We start from the raw sequence: 19,789 nt of genomic DNA, 5'->3' as shown, positions 1-19,789 counted from the left end.
TCAGCTTTCCAAGTACGTAACCAAAGCGCTCTGCGAGCAGCTATTGTTCAGGCTGATGCCCTAGAAGCAATAGTAACAATATTTAATGCAGCTTCTTCCAAGAATACTGCCGCTTGTTTAATATGGGCTATATAAGATTTTTGCTCTCTAGAAGCTGCTGAAAAATCACTTTCCAATGCATCAGCCCAAGCAGCCACTGCCTTTGCTATCCAAGCTGAAGCCATAGCTGGCCTTATGACTGCTAAAGACAGGGAAAATATGGATTTTAGAAAACCATCCACTCTCCTATCCGTGACATCATTTAAAGAGGTTGATGGCAAAGGCAATATAGATTTTCGCACTAATCGAATCATGTGCTTATCTACCTTAGGCGCTACCTCCCTTTTTAAACAGACCTCTGCTGGAAAAGGATAAATAGGATTTTAATACCTACCGGTAAATCCTTTTCTCTTAGTCCGTAGAGGATTCTGGGGACACTTCAAGAACCATGGGGTATAGACGGGATCGCAGGAGACATGGGCACTTTAAGACTTTGAATGGGTGTGAACTGGCTCCTCCCTCTATGCCCCTCCTCCAGACTCCAGCTATAGGAACTGTGCCCAGGGAGACGGACATTTCGAGGAAAAGGATTTATTGTTAAACTAAGGTGAGATACATACCAGCTCACATCACAAACACGGCGTACAACATGGCATTTAACAGAATTCCAGTCAACAGCATGAACCATGTCAGCAACACGCTGACTAAAACAGAAACACAACCTGTGTGTAAACATAACTAATAACAAATAACTGCAGACAGAGTCCGCAATGGGACAGGCGCCCAGCATCCTCTACGGACTAAGAGAAAAGGATTTACCGGTAGGTATTCAAATTCTATTTTCTCATACGTCCTAGAGGATGCTGGGGACACTTCAAGAACCATGGGGTTTAAACCAAAGCTCTAGAACGTGCGGGAGAGTGCAGATGACTCTGCAGCACCGATTGACCAAACATGAGGTCCTCATCAGCCAGGGTATCAAACTTGTAAAATTTCGAAAAAGTGTTTGAACCCGACCAAGTAGCAGCTCGGCAGAGTTGTAATGCCGAGACCCCCTGGGCAGCCGCCCAGGATGAGCCCACCTTTCTGGTAGAATGGGCCTTCACCGATCTCGGTAACCGCAATCCAGCCGTAGAATGAGCATGCTGAATCGTATTACAGATCCAGCGCACAATAGTCTGCTTGGAAGCATGCGTCCCAATCTTGTTGGCCGCATACCGGACAAACAGAGCTTCCTTTTTCCTAAGTTGAGCCGTTCTGGTGACATAAATCTTTAAGGCCCTGACAACATGAGAGATTTGGGCTCCGCGAAGGCGTCAGTAGCCACCGGTACCACAATAGGCTGGTTCATGTGGAACGATGAAACCACCTTCGGCAGAAATTGTTGACGAGTCCTCAACTCCGCTCTATCTTCATGGAAGATCAAATAAGGACTCTTGTGAGACAAAGCCGCTAACTCAGACACCCGCCTTGCGGATGCTAAGGCCAACAGCATGACAACTTTCCAAGCGAGAAATTTCAACTTTACCTTCTGTAAAGGTTCAAACCAATGTGACTGAAGGAAATGCAACACCACGTTAAGATCCCATGGTGCCACTGGGGGCACAAATGGAGGTTAGATGTGCAAAACTCCTTTCACGAAATTCTGAACTTCTGGAAGGGAGGCAAATTGTTTTTGAAAGAAAACCGATACGGACGAAATTTGTACTTTAATCGGGCCTAACTTTAGGCCCGCATCCACACCTGCTTGCAAGAAATGGAGAAAACGCTATAGCTGAAATTCTTCAATATGAGCCTTCTTGGATTCACACAGAGACACATTTTCTCCAAATGAGTTGATAATGTTTAGTCGTTACTCCTTTTCTAGCCTGGAAAAGTGTGGGAATGACTTCACTAGGAATACCCTTTCGGGCTAGGATCCGGCGTTCAACCGCCAAGCCGTCAAACGTAGCCACGGTAAGTCGTGATATACGCACGGCCCCTGCTGTAACAGATCCTCTCGTAGAGGAAGAGGCCAGGGACCTCTTATGAGTAATTCCTGAAAATCTGGATACCAAGCCCTCCTTGGCCAGTCTGGAACAATAAGGATCGCCTGAACCTTTGTTCTTCTTATGATCTTTAGCACCTTTGGAATGAGTGGAAGTGGAGGGAACACGTACACCGATTGAAACACCCATGGTGTCACCAATGCGTCCACTGCTATTGCTTGAGGGTCCCTCGACCTGGAACAATATCTCTGAAGTTTCTTGTTGAGGCGAGACACCATCATGTCTATTTGAGGAATTCCCCAAAGACTTGTCACTTCTGTGAAGACCTCTTGATGAAGACCCCACTCTCCTGGATGGAGATCGTGTCTGCTGAGGAAGTCTGCTTCCCAGTTGTCCACTCCTGGAATAAATATTGCTGACAGAGCGCTTGTATGTCTTTCCGCCCAGTGAAGAACTTTTGTGGTCTCTGCCATTGCCGCCCTGCTCTTTGTTCTGCCCTGGCGGTTTATGTGCGCTACTGCTGTTAAGTTGTCCGACTGTATTAGGACGGGCAGGTTGCGAAGAAGACGTTCCGCTTGAAGAAGGCAGTTGTAAAAGGCTCTTAACCCTAGAACGTTTATGTGTAAACAAACTTCCTGGCTTGACCATTTTCCCTGGAAGGTTTCCCCCTGTGTGACTGCTCCTCAGCCTCGGAGACTCGCTTCCGTGGTTACTAGGATCCAGTCCTGGATCCCAGCACTGCGTCCCTCTAGGCGGTGAGAGCTGTGCAGCCGTCACAGGAGTGAGATTCTGGTCTTAGAGGATATAGACGTTATGGTAAGAACTAACCGTTGATAACGTGATTTCTCTTACGTCCACAGGTATCCACAAGATAACATTGGGATATGCCGGAGCAACAGCGGAAATGGCACCAAACGGTCACAAGCTTTCTGGCCTCCCAGGATGCATCGGGGCTTCACCATATAATCCCGCCCACTGACTCAGTCAAATTAGTTCTTTCCACATCGATTAAGCAGGAGCATCAGGTAGAAACCTATTCAGGCAATAAGAACACACATGCACACCCTTCCATACAAGAGGGAAGAGGTTTAGTGATTGTCAAGATCCTCAAATCAGGTGCTTCAGGGTGGGACCCCTGTGGATACCTGTGGACATAAGAGAAATTACATTATCAACGGTAAGTTCTTACCATAACGTCTATTTCTCTGGCTGGGTTCACAGGAAATCCACAGGAGGACCTTTCGCCCGAAGTCTGCGTCATGAGAGGCAAAAGTATCCAAGGTATAATGTCTAATGAATGTGTTTATGGAAGACCATGTGGCTGCCCTACATATCTGTTCTGCTGAAGCACCCTGTTGTGCTGCCCATGAAGGACCTACCTTACGTGTAGAGTGAGCAGAGACATTAGCCGGAGTAGGGAGATCTGCATGAGAATAAGCTTCTGAAATTACCATTCTGAGCCATCTTGCCAGCGTCTGTTTACTAGCAGGCCATCCTCTTCTATGAAATCCGTAGAGGATGAAGAGAGAATCTGTTTTTCTGATGGCACTAGTACGAGCTACGTAGATTCTTAATGCTCGGACTACGTCCAGCGACGCTTCTCCCGCAGAAAGTCCCGATACCTGAAAAGCTGGGACTACAATCTCTTCATTAAGGTGAAACTTTGACACCACCTTCGGAAGATAACCAGATCTAGTTCTGAGAACTGCTCTGTCTGGAAAAAAAAGTTAGGAAAGGAGACTTACACGATAACGCTCCTAAATCTGACACTCTTCTGGCTGACGCCATTGCCAGTAGAAAAAGTACTTTAGCCGTTAACCATTTAAGATCTGCTCTCTTAAGTGGTTCAAACGGAGGTCCCTGGAGGAATTTAAGAACTAAATTCAAATCCCAGGGAGCTGCAGGAGGAACAAATGGAGGTTGAATATGTACAACTCCCTGAAAGAAAGAACGTACATCCTTTAAATCAGCAATCTTTCGATGAACCCATACAGTTAACGCTGATACTTGAACTCTCAAGGAAGCTCCTTTCAAACCTTCATCCAATACCGCTTGAAGGAAATCCAAAATCCTGGATACTTTAAAAGATCTTGGATTCAAACTTTTTCTAGTATACCAATGAATATATGCTTGCCATATTCTATGATACACACGAGCTGAAGAAGGCTTTATTGCTTTAAGCATAGTTTGAATTACTGGTTTTGAAAATCCTCTAGCTTCTAGGATAGAGGTTTCAACAGCCACACCGTCAAAGACAGACGATCCAGATGACTGTGACAACAAGGACCCTGCATTAGCAGATCTGGACGTTGAGGGAGCAGTATTGGTGCTTCCATGGACATTCTCAGTAGATCTGTGTACCAATGCCTTCTTGGCCAAGCTGGAGCTATTAGCATTATTGCTCCCTTTGCTTTCTTTATTTTTCTCAGTACTCTGGGTAACAGACATTGGAGGGAGCAGATACGCCAAATGAAATTTCCATTCTACCGACAGTGCGTCTACAAGGACCGCTACGGGATCCTTTGTTCTCGATCCGTACTTCAGAACTTTGTTGTTTAGACGAGACGCCATGAGGTCCATCTCCGGTAGACCCCATCTGTTCACTATTGTCTGAAACACTTGTGGGTGTAATACCCATTCGGTTTCCTGAATGGTGTGTCGACTGAGAAAATCCGCTTCCCAGTTCAGTACACCTGGGACAAATACTGCCGACAATGCTGGGAGATGGAGTTCTGCCCATCTTAGAATGGGAGTTACTTCCTCCATCAATCTTTTGCTGTGAGTTCCTCCTTGATGATTGAGGTACGCTACTGCTGTTGCATTGTCTGAGCGTATCTGGACTGGTCTTCCTCGCAGACTGTCCTTTGCCTGAACTAGAGCCATATAAATGGCCCTTATTTCCAACAGATTTATTGGCAGGAGACTTTCCCTTACGGTCCATTTTCCCTGGAACCAAAGGCTCCCGAGTACCGCACTCCAGCCTTGCAGACTGGCATCTGTTGTCAGGACTTGCCACTCTTATCCAAAAGAGTCTCCCTTTGTTTAAATGGTCTGTCTGTAGCCACCACGCTAGAGACCTTTTTACATTAACTGGAAACTTTATCATCTGCTTTTTTTATCGTCTGATGATTTCCGTTCCATTTGGTCAGAATAAGTTGCTGTAAAGGTCTGGAGTGGAATTGCACATATTCCACCATGTCGAGGTTGATACCATCAGACCCAACAGTCGCATTGCTGCATGGACTGACATTGTCTGGGTGTGCATGACCTGCACCTTGACCATCTTTTTCTCTGGTAAGAAAACTCTGTAGGTCTGAATCCAATATGGCCCCAAAAGGAACCATCTGCTCTGACGGATTCAGAGACGACATTTCCCAATTTATGAGCCACCCGTGTCTCTGTAAACAAACTATTGTCTCTTGAAGATGGCTCAAAAGTAACTCCTGCGAATATGCCAGGATTAACAGGTCATTGAGGTATGGGAATATGCTTATCCCCTACTTGCGGAAATAAGATGCCATAACCACCATAATCTTGGTAAATACCCTGGGTGCTGTTGCTAGCCCAAAGGGCAAGGCTTGGAACTGAAAATGTTCCTGAAGGATGGCAAACCTGAGGTAGCACTGACGAGACCGTGCTATAGGCACATGTAGGTAAGCATCCTGTACATCCAAAGATACCATGTAATCTTCTGGTTCCATAGCCAACATTATGGAGCGTAATGTCTCCATGTGGAACCTTGGGATCCAAATGTATTTGTTTAACATTTTCAGATTGAGAATTGGTCGAAATTACCCATTTGGCTTCTGGATCAAAAATAGATTGGAGTAAAACCCCTGTCCCCTTTGTGATGGAAGTACTGGGACAATCACACCTGTCTGCAGTAATTTTTGGACTGCTTCTTGCAGGGCATTGGCCTTCGAATCTATACGAGACGGGCTGGTGCATAAAAATCTTTGAGGAGGCTGTCGCCTGAATGGGAACCCATAACCCTGAGATACCACCTTCTGCACCCAAGCATCTGTTGTCGACTGTTGCCATATGTGTGAAAAATGAAGGAGTCGGCCGCCAACCCTGGAATCCTCCAGGCGGAGGCCCGTCTCTTCAGGCCGATGGTTTCTGTTCAGGCTTGGAAGCTGGCTTTCTACTAGCCCATTGCTTCCTACCCCTGGCCGAACTACTGTACTGGGGTTGCTTAGACTCCTCCTTAGCTTTTGCTTTGCCATCGAAATGGGCGAAACTTTGAACCCTTAGACTTCGGGTTATAACTAGCCGGAAATCTGACCTTCTTTGATTCAGCCTCCGATTCTAGAATATCGGACAATCGTTTTCCAAACAATATATTACCAATGAAAGGCAATGCTTCCAATTCTTTCTTGGATTCCGCATCTGCTTTCCAGGTACACAGCCAAACTGCTCTACGAGCGGCTATTGTCAAGGCTGAAGCTTAAGAAGCAACTGCATACATATCAATTGCTGATTCTTCCAAGTATTAGGCAGATTGTCTTAAACGGCTTAAATGATACTCTTGTTCCCTATTAGGAGAAGAGAGGCCATATTCTCTAGTTCCTCTATCCATTCGCCCATTGCCTTTGCTATCCAGGCCGAAGCTATAGCAGATCTTACCACTGCTCCTACTAGAGAAAATACATTTTTCAAAAAGCTATCTACCCTTCTGTCAGTGACATCATTTAGTGAGTTAGATGACAGTGGTAAAGCAGATTTATGCACAAGTCGCAGTACATGTGCATCTACTTTTGGAGGAACTTCTCTTTTCGAACAATCCGCAGCTGGAAATGGATAATAAGAATCCCATTCGGAACCTTATACTTTTTACTGGGCGTCGCCCAAGATTCTTCTATCATTTCCGTCAGCTCATCTGACGCTGGGAATTCAGTTTTAATTGACATTGTTCGTTTCAACACAGGTGCTTTAGACTTTGACACTGTTTTGGCTGGCTCTTCCAAAGAGAGAACAGCCTTCACAGTGTCAATAAGTTCAGCTACATCCTCTGAACTAAAACTCTGCGACTGATCATCATACGGAGTATTTGAATATACTGTATCATCATCTGTTGTATCATCTTGTGTAGTCTGCCACATGGACGCATCTGTCTTAGTCTTACCTGTCCCTTGGTTACTTGTAGAGGCTACTGGAACCAAGCCGTAGGAAGGGAGTTGCATGTATGGGTTAATAGTGTAACCTAACCCCTGGGGTGGTGCTGCCAGAGTTAACCTGTCCGCTATTGAAGACAAAGTCTTTGCGAACATATTCCATGGTGGCTCTGTTGGTGGTTGAACCAACTTCTGTTTTTTACTTTGCTGAAAAGCAAAACAGTTCGCACACAACCCCTCATAAGTGACCAACTGGTTCATACCAATTAACCCTGTTTTACAAGATAAGCATCTTAGGGATGTAGGAGTGCCTGATAAATTCTCGTCACTTTTGCCACTCACAGACATGGTAATCTGTTAATGACTACACAATTTGTGACTGAAAATCACCTATATATGGATATATAGAAGTGAGATCAATCTGACCACAACCGTGCACCTGAATTGAGGGTCAGAACAGGACTGGCGACTTTTTTCTTATAGAAAAGTCAGCACACATACTAGCAGTCAATCACATGTTAAGGCATTTAACATTGTCATACGAGTATACAACCCCCATTACAACTTACAAGTAAGTAGGAAAATTGTACTTATGTTTGAAAAGAACCAGTTAAAAACAGAACATGCAGAAACAGTAATATACAGATCTCATATGCAATATGTACTAAAATTAATTCATACTATCAAGTAGAGAATTTTTAGTACTGTATACCCTTCCACCATAGAGCGGGATACAGGGAGACTCACCACAATTCCATATCCAAACAAATACGCTCGCAAGACGCTGAGTGGATTCAGACGCTACTGGTGTACACTGCCGTTCTGATAACTGATGCAAGACACGGACGCTCACTGACTTCCACGTGTATGCAGACGCTAAGGCCTCCAACTCGGTCTAGGCGGATCTCTAGTGTACACAACCGTAGCGTCTAAGCTGCGACCGAGTACCCTCGTGGTAGCGTCTGAGACGGAAGTGAGGTCATTCAGTTCATGGACGGGAGACGCGCAGAAACTGGTCATGAACTCAGAGGAGCGGCGGCCAGGAGAGCGTCTGAATCCCCCTGCTGACTTAAATTCTAAGGATCGCGGCCTCTACCTAGTCCTGGCGCCTATGATCCCTAGAGCGTAGCGCTGTCGCACCAGTGTCTGTTCGGTGCATCAACACACTTTTTGTAGTCTCCACTAAAAGCAGTGTAGCTGTGTACAGACCCCTCTAGTAAGAGGAAATCCATAGACTTACCACCTCCCCCCCCACCCCCCCGGTAAATCTATTTCTCGTAGTCCGTAGTGGATGCTGGGGACTCCGTATGGACCATGGGGAATAGACCGGCTTCGCAGGAGACATGGGCACTTTAAGAATTAGGAATACTGGTGTGCACTGGCTCCTCCCTCTATGTCCCTCCTCCAGACCTCAGTTAAGGAAACTGTGCCCGGAAGAGCTGACAGTACAAGGAAAGGATTTTGGAATCCAGGGTAAGACTCATACCAGCCACACCAATCACACCGTATAACTCGTGATAACCTTACCCAGTTAACAGTATGAACAACAGAGCATCAGACAAACCTGATGTAACCATAACATAACACTTATTTAAGCAATAACTATATAAAAGTATTGCAGAAGAAGTCCGCACTTTGGACGGGCGCCCAGCATCCACTACGGACTACGAGAAATAGATTTACCGGTAAGTAAAATCTTATTTTCTCTAACGTCCTAGTGGATGCTGGGGACTCCGTAAGGACCATGGGGATTATACCGTAAGGACCATGGGGATTATACCAAAGCAGCCAAACGGGCGGGAGAGTGCGGATGACTCTGCAGCACTGAATGAGCAAACACAAGGTCCTCCTCAGCCAGGGTATCAAACTGGTAGAACTTTGCAAAAGTGTTTGAACCCGACCAAGTAGCAGCTCGGCAAAACTAATGCCGAGACCCCTCGGGCAGCCGCCCAAGAAGAGCCCACCTTCCTTGTGGAGTGGTCTTGTACTGATTTTGGAAGCGGCAAGCCAGCCGCAGAATGAGCCTGCTGAATCGTGTTACAGATCCAGCGAGCAATAGTTTGCTTTGAAGCAGGAGCACCCAGCTTGTTGGATGCATACAGGATAAACAGCGACTCAGTTTTCCTGACTCCAGCCGCTCTGGCTACATAAACCTTCAAAGCCCTGACTACATCCAGTAACTTGGAATCCTCCAAGTCACAAGTAGCCGCAGGCACCACAATAGGTTGGTTCAAATGAAAAGATGACACCACTTTTGGCAGAAATTGCGGACGAGTCCGTAATTCTGCCCTGTCCATATGGAAAACCAGATAGGGGCTTTTATGTGACAAAGCCGCCAATTCTGACACACGCCTGGCCGAAGCTAAGGCCAATAGCATGACCACCTTCCACGTGAGATATTTTAACGCCACGGTTTTAAGTGGCTCAAACCAGTGAGATTTCAGGAAACTCAACACCACGTTAAGATCCCAAGGTGCCACTGGTGGCACAAAAAGGGGCTGAATATGCAGCACTCCCTTTACAAACGTCTGAACTTCAGGAAGAGAAGCCAGTTCCTTCTGAAAGAAAATTGATACGGCCGAAATCTGGACCTTAATGGACCCCAATTTTAAGCCCATAGTCACTCCCGACCGTAGGAAGTGAAGGAAACGGCCCAGCTGGAATTCCTCTGTAGGGGCATTCCTCGCCTCATACCAAGCAACATGTTTTCGCCATATACGGTGATAATGTTTAGCGGTCACGTCCTTCCTAGCCTTTATTAGCGTAGGAATAACTTCATCCGGAATGCCTTTTTCCGCTAGGATCCGGCGTTCAACCGCCATGCCGTCAAACGCAGCCGCGGTAAGTCTTGGAACAGACAGGGCCCCTGTTGCAACAGATCCTGTCTGAGAGGCAGAGGCCATGGGTCCTCTGTGAGCATTTCTTGCAGTTCCGGGTACCAAGTCCTTCTTGGCCAATCCGGAACAATGAGTATAGTTCTCACTCCTCTTTTTCTTACGATTCTCAGCACCTTGGGTATGAGAGGAAGAGGCGGAAACACAAATGACTGGAACACCCACGGTGTCACTAGTGCGTCCACAGCTATCGCCTGAGGGTCTCTTGACCTGGCGCAATACATTTGTAGCTTTTTGTTGAGGCGGGATGCCATCATGTCCACCTGTGGCAGTTCCCAAAGACTTGTAATCTGTGTGAAGACTTCTTGATGAAGTCCCCACTCTCCCGGGTGTAGGTCGTGCCTGCTGAGGAAGTCTGCTTCCCAGTTGTCCACTCCCAGAAGGAACCCTGCTGACCGTGCTTTTACGTGATTCTCCGAAGAATTCTGGTGGCTTCCGCCATCTCCACCCTGCTCCTTGTGCCGCCTTGGCGGTTTACATGAGCCACTGCGGTGATGTTGTCTGACTGAATCAGCACCGGTTGGTTGCGAAGCAGAGGCTCCGCTTGACTTAGGGCGTTGTATATGGCCCTTAGTTCCAGGATATTGATGTGCAGACAAGTCTCCTGACTTGACCACAGACCTTGGAAATTTCTTCCCTGAGTGACTGCCCCCCACCCTCGGAGGCTTGCCTCCGTGGTCACCAGGACCCAGTCCTGAATGCCGAACCTGCGGCCCTCGAGAAGGTGAGCACTCTGCAGCCACCACAGAAGAGACACCCTGGCCCTGGGGGATAGGGTGATCAGCCGCTGCATCTGAAGATGCGATCCGGACCACTTGTCCAACAGATCCCACTGAAAGGTCCTCGTATGGAACCTGCCGAAGGGAATGGCTTCGTATGACGCCACCATCTTTCCCAGGACTCGCCTGCATTGATGCACCGACACCTGTTTTGGTTTTAAGAGGTCTCGGACCAGAGTCACGAGCTCCTGAGCCTTCTGCGCCGGGAGAAACACCTTCTCCTGTCCAGAATCATGCCCAGGAAGGGCTGACGCGTCGTAGGAATCAGCTGCGACTTTGGAATATTCAGAATCCAGCCGTGCTGTTGCAACACTTCCCGAGAGTGTGCTACGCTGATCAGCAACTGCTCTCTGGACCTCGCCTTTATGAGGAGATCGTCCAAGTATGGGATAATTGTGACTCCTTGCTTTCGCAGAAGCACCATCATTTCCGCCATTACCTTGGTAAATATTCTCGGTGCCGTGGACAGACCAAACGGCAACGTCTAGAATTGGTAATGACAGTCCTGTACCACAAATCTGAGGTACTCCTGATGAGGTGGATAAATGGGGACATGCAGGTAAGCATCCTTTATGTCCAGAGACACCATAAAATCCCCCTCTTCCAGGCTTGCTATGACCGCTCTGAGCGATTCCATCTTGAACTTGAACCTTTTCAGGTAAATGTTCAGGGATTTTAAATTCAATATGGGTCTGACCAAACCGTCCGGTTTCGGTACCACAAACATTGTGGAATAGTAACCCCTTCCCTGTTGAAGGAGAGGAACCTTTACCACCACCTGCTGGAGATATAATTTGTGAATTGCCGCTAACACTATTTCCCTTTCTATGGGGGAAGCTGGCAGGGCCGATTTGAGGCAACGGTGAGGGGGCATCACTTCGAATTCCAGCTTGTATCCCTGAGATACAATCTGTATAGCCCAGGGATCTACCCGTGAGCGAACCCACTGGTGGCTGAAATTTCGGAGAAGCGCCCCCACAGCTCCTGGCTCCACCTGTGGAGCCCCAGCGTCATGCGGTGGATTTAGTGGAAGCCGGGGAGGACTTCTGTTCCTGGGAACAAGCTGTATTGTGCAGCTTCTTTCCTCTACCCCTGCCTCTGGCAAGAAAGGACGCACCTCAGACTTTCTAGCCTCTTTGTGATCGAAAGGACTGCATTTGGTAATACGGTGCTTTCTTAGGTTGTGATGGAATATATGGCAAAAAAATTTACTTCCCAGCCGTAGCTGTGGAAACTAGGTCCGAGAGACCGTCCCCAAACAATTCCTCACCCTTATAAGGTAAAACCTCCATGTGCTTTTTTGAGTCGGCATCACCTGTCCATTGCCGAGTCCACAGTATCCTTCTGGCAGAAATCGACATTGCATTTATTCTAGAGCCCAGTAGGCAAATGTCTCTCTGGGCATCTCTCATATATAGGACAGCGTCTTTAATATGCCCCAGTATCAGTAATATAGTATCCTTGTCCAAGGTATCAAGTTCCTCAGATAAGGTATCTGTTCATGCTGCTACAGCACTACACATCCAGGCCGACGCAATTGCCGGCCTTAGTAGGGTACCTAAATGTGTATAAACAGACTTCAGGACACATTCCTGCTTTCTATCCGCAGGATCCTTTAGGGTGGCCGTATCCTGTGACGGCAGGGCTACCTTCTTAGATAAGCGTGTCAAAGCTTTGTCTACCCTAGGGGAGGATTCCCAGCGTAACCTGTCCGTTGGCGGGAAAGGATACGCCATAAGCAAACGTTTGGAAATCTGCATTTTTCTATCTGGAGATTCCCAAGCTTTTTCACATAACTCATTTAACTCATGTGAAGGGGGAAAGGTCACCTCTTGCCTTTTTTCCCCAAACATATAAACCCTCTTGTCAGGGACTGGGTTTTCCTCTGAGATGTGCAATACATCCTTCATTGCTATAATCATGTAGCGGATGGCTTTAACCATTTTAGGCTGCAACTTTGCATCCTCGCCATCGACACTGGACGGCCTCTGCGCTGTAGGATCAGGCATGGGTTGAGACCCTGACTGTCCCAAGGCTTCAGCTTTATCCAACCTTTTATGCAAGGAATTAACATCATTTAAAACCTTCCACATATCCATCCAATCGGGCGTCGGCGGCGATCCCACATTCATTTGTACCTGCTCTGCTTCCACATAGCCTTCCTCGTCAAACATGCCGACACAAGCGTACCGACACACCACACACACAGGGGATGCTCTGAGGACAGAACCCCCACAAGGCCTTTTGGAGAGACAGAGAGAGAGTATGCCAGCACACACCCCAGCGCTATATGACCCAGGAATTACACAGTAACTTCGTGTTTACCTAGTAGCTGCTGTATATATTGTTTTTACGCCAAATTTATGTGCCCCCCCCCCTCTCTTTTTACCCTCTTTCTAAAGTGAATATGCAGGGGAGAGCCTGGGGAGCTTCCTCTCAGCGGAGCTGTGGAGAGAAAATGGCGCTGGTGAGTGCTGAGGAAGAAGCCCCGCCCCCTCAGCGGCGGGCTTCTGTCCCGCAATTTTGTGGGAAATAATGGCGGGGGCTCATGCATATATACAGTGCAAAACTGTATATATGCCCACTTTGCCAAGAGGTCTCTAATTGCTGCCCAGGGCGCCCCCCCCCTGCGCCCTACAGTGACCGGAGTGTGTGGGTTTAATGTGGGAGCAATGGCGCACAGCTGCAGTGCTGTGCGCTACCTCATATGAAGACTGGAGTCTTCTGCCACCGCTTTCAAAGTCTTCTTGCTTGTCACGCCAGCTTCTGGCTCTGCGAGGGGGACGGCGGCGCGGCTCTGGGATCGGACGACCAAGGGTGCGTTCCCGTGTTCGATCCCTCTGGAGCTAATGGTGTCCAGTAGCCTAAGAAGCATGACCTATCCACAGTCAGTAGGTCTGCTTCTCTCCCCTCAGTCCCACGTAGCAGAGAGTCTGTTGCCAGCAGATCTCTCTGAAAATAAAAAATCCTAACAAAAAACTTTCTATTTAGCAAGCTCAGGAGAGCTCACTAAGGTGCACCCAGCTCGTCCGGGCACAGATTCAAACTGAGGTCTGGAGGAGGGACATAGAGGGAGGAGCCAGTGCACACCAGTATTCCTAATTCTTTCTTAAAGTGCCCTGTCTCCTGCGGAGCCCGTCTATTCCCCATGGTCCTTACGGAGTCCCCAGCATCCACTAGGACGTTAGAGAAAAAGCGTTTACCAGTCCTTTCACCCCGCGGAAAACTTTTACGGCATCTGCCATTGCCGCTTTGCCCCATGTTCCGCCCTAGCGGCTTACTTACACCACAGCTGTCAAGTCGTCCGATAGAATTAACACGGCAGATCACAAAGCATATGTTCTCTGAAAATAGCTCTTAATCCAAGAAAGCTTACTGCAGACAAACTTCCCAGCTTGACCTTTTCCTCTGGAAATACTTCCCTTGCAAGGACTGCTCCCCACTCTGAGATCTGCATGCATATACACCAGGATCTACACCTGGATTCCAAACCTCCTTCCCTCTAGGAGGTGAGAACTGAGCAGACACAACAGGAGCAATATCCTGGCCATTAGCATTATATTCTGGAGCATGTGCAGGTGAGACCCGGACCACATTTCCAACTGGCCCTGTGAAAACCACTCTGGCAGTTGACATGCTCACCGAAAAGCATCTTAGGCCGCACCAACTTCTTCATCAACGGTACATATTGATGGATTGTCACTGCAAATCTGATCCGACTCTGGATCCTCAGAACTCTTTCCACAGGATAACACAGAACCTCAACCATTTAGTATCTACTCTGATACCCACCTCCGACATCTGCATCATTGGGAACAACAGCCATTCCTTGTGTTGATGAACAGTCAGAGAGAAACAACGATTTGCACCACTTGTTTCTTGACCTCGCCTTAATCAGGAGAGCGTCTCAGTACAGAATAACAATGGCTCTTACTATTGAAAGAAACCCATCATACTGCCATCACTCCGGTGAAATGGCAAAGACAATCCTGGATATCAACCCAGATAAGCTGAATGCGTAGAAAAACGCATTTAACCCCTTTTCTACCTTTACGTGCTGGAGCTCCTTTCGGAAGTAGAAATCTTTTGGGGTTTTTTTTTTTTTTTTTACAGGGACAGCAGGACAATGTCCTGAACCTGATGCAACTCTGGTATGGCGTCGCGTACTACCTCCCCTTCCAGAGGGGAATCGTTAAGATCTATTCGAAAAATCAGTGAGGGGAATCATCTGTAAACTCCAGCATGTCAGTCCATTCCCGGACTGACTGAAGAACAGTAGACGAGTTCCCATCAGAGTGGGCTCCAGCCATATATAGACCCAGCGCCATGCGGTGGATGTGGTAGAAACAAAAAACGACATTCGCTTCTGCGAACCTAACAAGGCTGCAGAACTCTTACCTTTTCACCTTCCACAATCTGCACCGAAAGGGAAAAAAGAACGGTATCAAACCGGTTAAAATGACAGCATCCCACAAAAGAATGCGTCACCAACCGTTGTGAGGGAATCTAACTCACGAAGTTAAACTTACTAGTGGTATCAGCCGAGATTGACTGAACTGAGGCCTCCCACACAGCGGTACACCGTCCCAGGGAAACACTCCAGTATCTCTCCGATTCAGCCTCAGCATTTCTTCTACAGTCGCACGGCAACCTGCCGCCATGTTATAGAGAAGAATCAACATAAGACACATCCCCTCTCTCTGTAGGGTAATTCTATCCGAATACAAACACTCCCCCATGTGCATGTAATGCAAATAACTCCAAAGTAAAGAATAAAATATCACTTAGCTTCCTGTGTACGAATCCTTTGTGACAGGGCCCAGTGTCGATCAGGAGTTGACTTTCACAGTATTCTATCCGCGGCGGGAAAATAATAAACATTCGGACTCCTTATGAGGATCTGAGACCAACTCGTCACGGCCGACCTAGAGCTTTATCAACAGAGCGACCAGCACATGAGAAGGAATGCTTTTACTTCAGCATTCATTAGAAATCATTATATGAATATACATAAATGTAATACACATATACACACATATCCAATATATATATATATATATATATATATATATATATATATATATATATATATATATATTTCTATACCATACATATAAGCGGATTGTCCGGAACCATCGGGTCCCTAGTGACAATGTGTTCTGAAGGTGTATGACCATGTACTGAATGCCCCAGTTGTGGATCTAACAGGACACCTTATAGTCGACAGAAAACCTAGTATTCGTCGACAGCAGGGAGTAGTAACCATGCAAAATAACATTCTTGCGACCCGAGGGAAGTATACACATGTAATTTTAACAACACTCCCCCACAAATACTACCATATCTGTGCTCGAGCTACAGGCCCATGGAACAGTACCATACATATAAAAATATATATACAGGTTAGTTACAGCATGTTAATTTTCACCCAGTAATAACATTTGGTGCCGACAGGGCCACCCACATATTACTGTGTCTCCCCTACAATGTTTACTTCGAAAAGCATACAATTACTAACCTGTTGACACTTCATCTACTGAATCAAGTATCAACAGGAGTCGGCGATGCCGACAGAGAATCCCATAGCTGTTTGCGACCTAGCACTCACACATGTGTACTAAAAAGCTATAGTGGGCATATCGGACAGGGAAACCACAGACATATATGCACAACTCAATTGATTACATGGCCATTATCTTGGATAGTGCTATATTTCATACAATCTTGCACTAATCACTGTGCCCCCCCTTAGTTTACACTGTACACTGTTTTGGCAGGGACATGTAGAAAATGGCGCTGAATCATGTCGTGAGGGCTAAGCCCCGCCCCTTCTCGGTGCGCTTCAGTCCCGCTAATATTTTAGCTTTATATACTGGCAGGGGTCCGTATACAGTGCCTATGCACTGTATACGTGTTTAACCAGGCTTAACGGAGAGTATATTGCTGCCCAGGGCGCCCCCCCATGCGCCCTGCACCCTTGAAAAGCCGTTGGTGTGTAGGAGCAATGGCGCACAGCGCGACTGCTGCTTTATACTGGAGGGGGTATCGTACACGGTGCCGGGGCACCGAATATGCAGCTCTTGCCAGTGAAAAGGACTTTCAGTAACTTGTTGCCCAGGGCGCTCCACCCCCAGCGCCCCGCACCCTGCGAGTGCCGTTGGTGTGCGGGAGCATGGAGCGCAGCGCAACCGCTGCGCTGTACCTCAGTTACAGAAGTCTTCTGCCGTCACTGAAGTCTTCTGTTCTTCTAATACTCACCCGGCTTCTGTCTTCTGTGAGTGGGATGACGGCGCGGCTCCGTGAACAAGCAGCTAGGCGCACCAAGTGATCGAACCCTCTGGAGCTAATGGTGTCCAGTAGCCTAAGAAGCAGAGCCTTTGAACTAAGAAGAAGTAGGTCTGACTTCTCTCCCCTCAGTCCCACGAAGCCTGTAGCCAGCAGGTCTCCCTGAAAATAAAAAAGCCTAACAAAGTCTTTCCAGAGAAACTCAGTAGAGCTTCCCTAGTGTGTCCACTCACTCCTGGGCACAGAATCTGAGGTCTGGAGGAGGGGCATAGAGGGAGGAGCCAGTTCACACCCAAAGTCTTATAGTGTGCCCATGTCTCACGTGGATCCCGTCTATACCCCCATTGTCCTTACGGAGTCCCCAGCATCCTCTAGGACGTAGGAGAAAAAACATAGTAAGGCTATAAAAATAACATAAAAGCTTCAGGCTGCTTTATTAACAGCAGCCCTGTGACCATGGTCCAGCTCCAGCCGCACCAAACAAAAAACTGATTTGACTGAGTCAGTGGGCGGGATTATATGGTGAATCCCCGATGCATCCTGGGAGGCCATAAAGCTCGTGACCGTTTGGTGCCATTTCCGCTGTTGCGCCGGCATATCCCAATGTTATCCTGTGGATAACCTGTGGACCCAGCCAGAGAAAGGATTATTTTCCTGTGCAGATGGGATCCGGACCACTTGTCCAATAGGTCCAACTGAAAAACTCTGGCATGGAATCTGACAAATTGAATGGCCTCGTAGGCCGCCACCATCTTCCCCAGCAATCAAGTACATTGATGGATTGATACTGGTTTCAGAATTTGTTTGACCAAACTCTGAATTTCCAGAGCCTTCTCTTCTGGAAGAAAAACTCTAATTCCATGTCCAGAATCATTCCCAAAAACGACAGCCGTTTCGTCGGATTCAACTGTGACTTCGGCAAATTTAGGAGCCAACCATGTTGCTGTAGAACTTTCAGGGAAAGCGCAATGTCCTGCTCCAGCTTTTCTTTGGATCTCGCCTTTATCAGGAGATCGTCCAAGTAAGGGATAATTGTGACTCCTAGTTTGCGAAGGAGAACCATCATTTCCGCCATTACCTTAGTGAAAATCCTCGGAGCCGTGGACAGACCAAACGGCAACATCTGAAATTGGTAATGACCATCCTGAATAGCAAACCTCAGGTAAGCCTGATGCGGAGGATATATGGGGACGTGCAAGTAGGCATCTTTTATGTCGACCGACACCATGAAATCCCCTTCCTCCAGACTGGAAATCACTGCTCGGAGAGATTCCATCTTGAATTTGAATTTTCTTAGGTAAAGATTGAGGGACTTTAGGTTCAGAATTGGTCTGACCGAACCATCTGGTTTCAGAACCACAAACAGGCTTGAATAAAAGCCTTCTCCCTGTTGTGACGGGGGAACCCTGATAATGACTTGATTTAGACACAACTTTTGTATCGCATCGCTTAAAACCTTCCTGTCCGGAAGAGTAGCTGGTAAGGCCGATTTGAAAAATCGGTGAGGGGTCACGTCTTGAAACTCCAGTTTGTACCCCAGAGACACTATTTCTAAAACCCATGGGTCCAGGGCCGAACGAGCCCAGAATTGACTGAAGAGCTTGAGATGTGCCCCCACCGTTGCGGACTGCCGCAGAGGAGCCCCAGCGTCATGCGGTGGATTTGGCAGAAGCCGGGGAGGACTTCTGCTCCTGGGAACCTGCCACGGCCAGAGATCTTTTACCTTTTCCTCTATTGGCAAGGAAGGAATAACCTCAGCCTTTTTTGTATTTATTTGGCCGAAAGGACTGCATCTGAAAGTGGTGAGCTTTCTTTTGTTGTGGAGGAACATAAGGCAAAAATGAAGACTTACCCGCGGTAGCCGTAGATACCAAATCAGTGAGACCCTCACCAAACAAGACACTAGCTTTATATGGGAGAGACTCCATAGCTTTCTTAGAGTCAGCATCAGCATTCCATTGATGAATCCACAATGCTCGTCTAGCTGAAATTGCCAAGGCATTGGCTCTTGATCCCAAAATGCCAATATCTTTCGGCGCCTCCTTTAGGTAGGCCGTAGCGTCCCTGATATAACCCAGAGTTAACAGAATGCTATCCCTATCTAGGGTATCTATATCCGATGACAAGTTATCTGTCCATTTTTCAATAGCAGTACTCACCCACGCCAATGCAATGGTTGGTCTGAGAGGCGTACCTGTGGCAACGTAAATGGATTTTAACGTAGTCTACTGTCTACGATCCGCAGGATCCTTAAGGGCTGTCATGTCAGGAGACGGTAAAGCCACCTTTTTGGACAACCGTGATAGAGCCTTGTCCACAATGGGAGATGATTCCCACTTATCTCTATCCCCAGAGGGGAACGGATATGCCACCTGAATCCTTTTAGGAATCAGACACTTTTTATCAGGATTTTCCCACATTTTTAAAAAAAAGGTATTCAGTTCATGAGGGTGGAAATGTTACCTCAGGGTTCTTTCCCTTAAACATACAGAACCTAGTATCAGGAACAGCAGGGTCCTCCGTGATATGTAACACGTCTTTTACTGCCACAATATTGTACTGGATGTTCTTTGCCAATTTATCACTATAGTCGACACTGGAGTCAGTGTCCGTGTCGGTATCTGTGTGCGCCAACTAAGCAAATGAACGTTAGTGAGACCCCGAAGGGGTCTGAACCTGTGATAACACAT

General features: G+C 47.3%; 1 protein-coding gene across 25 annotated transcripts in view; it reads right to left on the bottom strand.

Moving 5' to 3' along the window:
• DDX4 (DEAD-box helicase 4) overlaps positions 1 to 19,789 on the bottom strand; it is a 1,188,488-nt gene that overhangs the window by 407,055 nt on the left and 761,644 nt on the right. The gene's annotated exons all lie outside the window — the stretch shown is intronic.

Source organism: Pseudophryne corroboree, chromosome 1, assembly GCF_028390025.1.
Source record: "Pseudophryne corroboree isolate aPseCor3 chromosome 1, aPseCor3.hap2, whole genome shotgun sequence".
Taxonomy (NCBI): domain Eukaryota; kingdom Metazoa; phylum Chordata; class Amphibia; order Anura; family Myobatrachidae; genus Pseudophryne; species Pseudophryne corroboree.
Note: the sequence above shows the minus strand (reverse complement) of the source record. Positions and strands in the feature narration are given on the sequence as shown.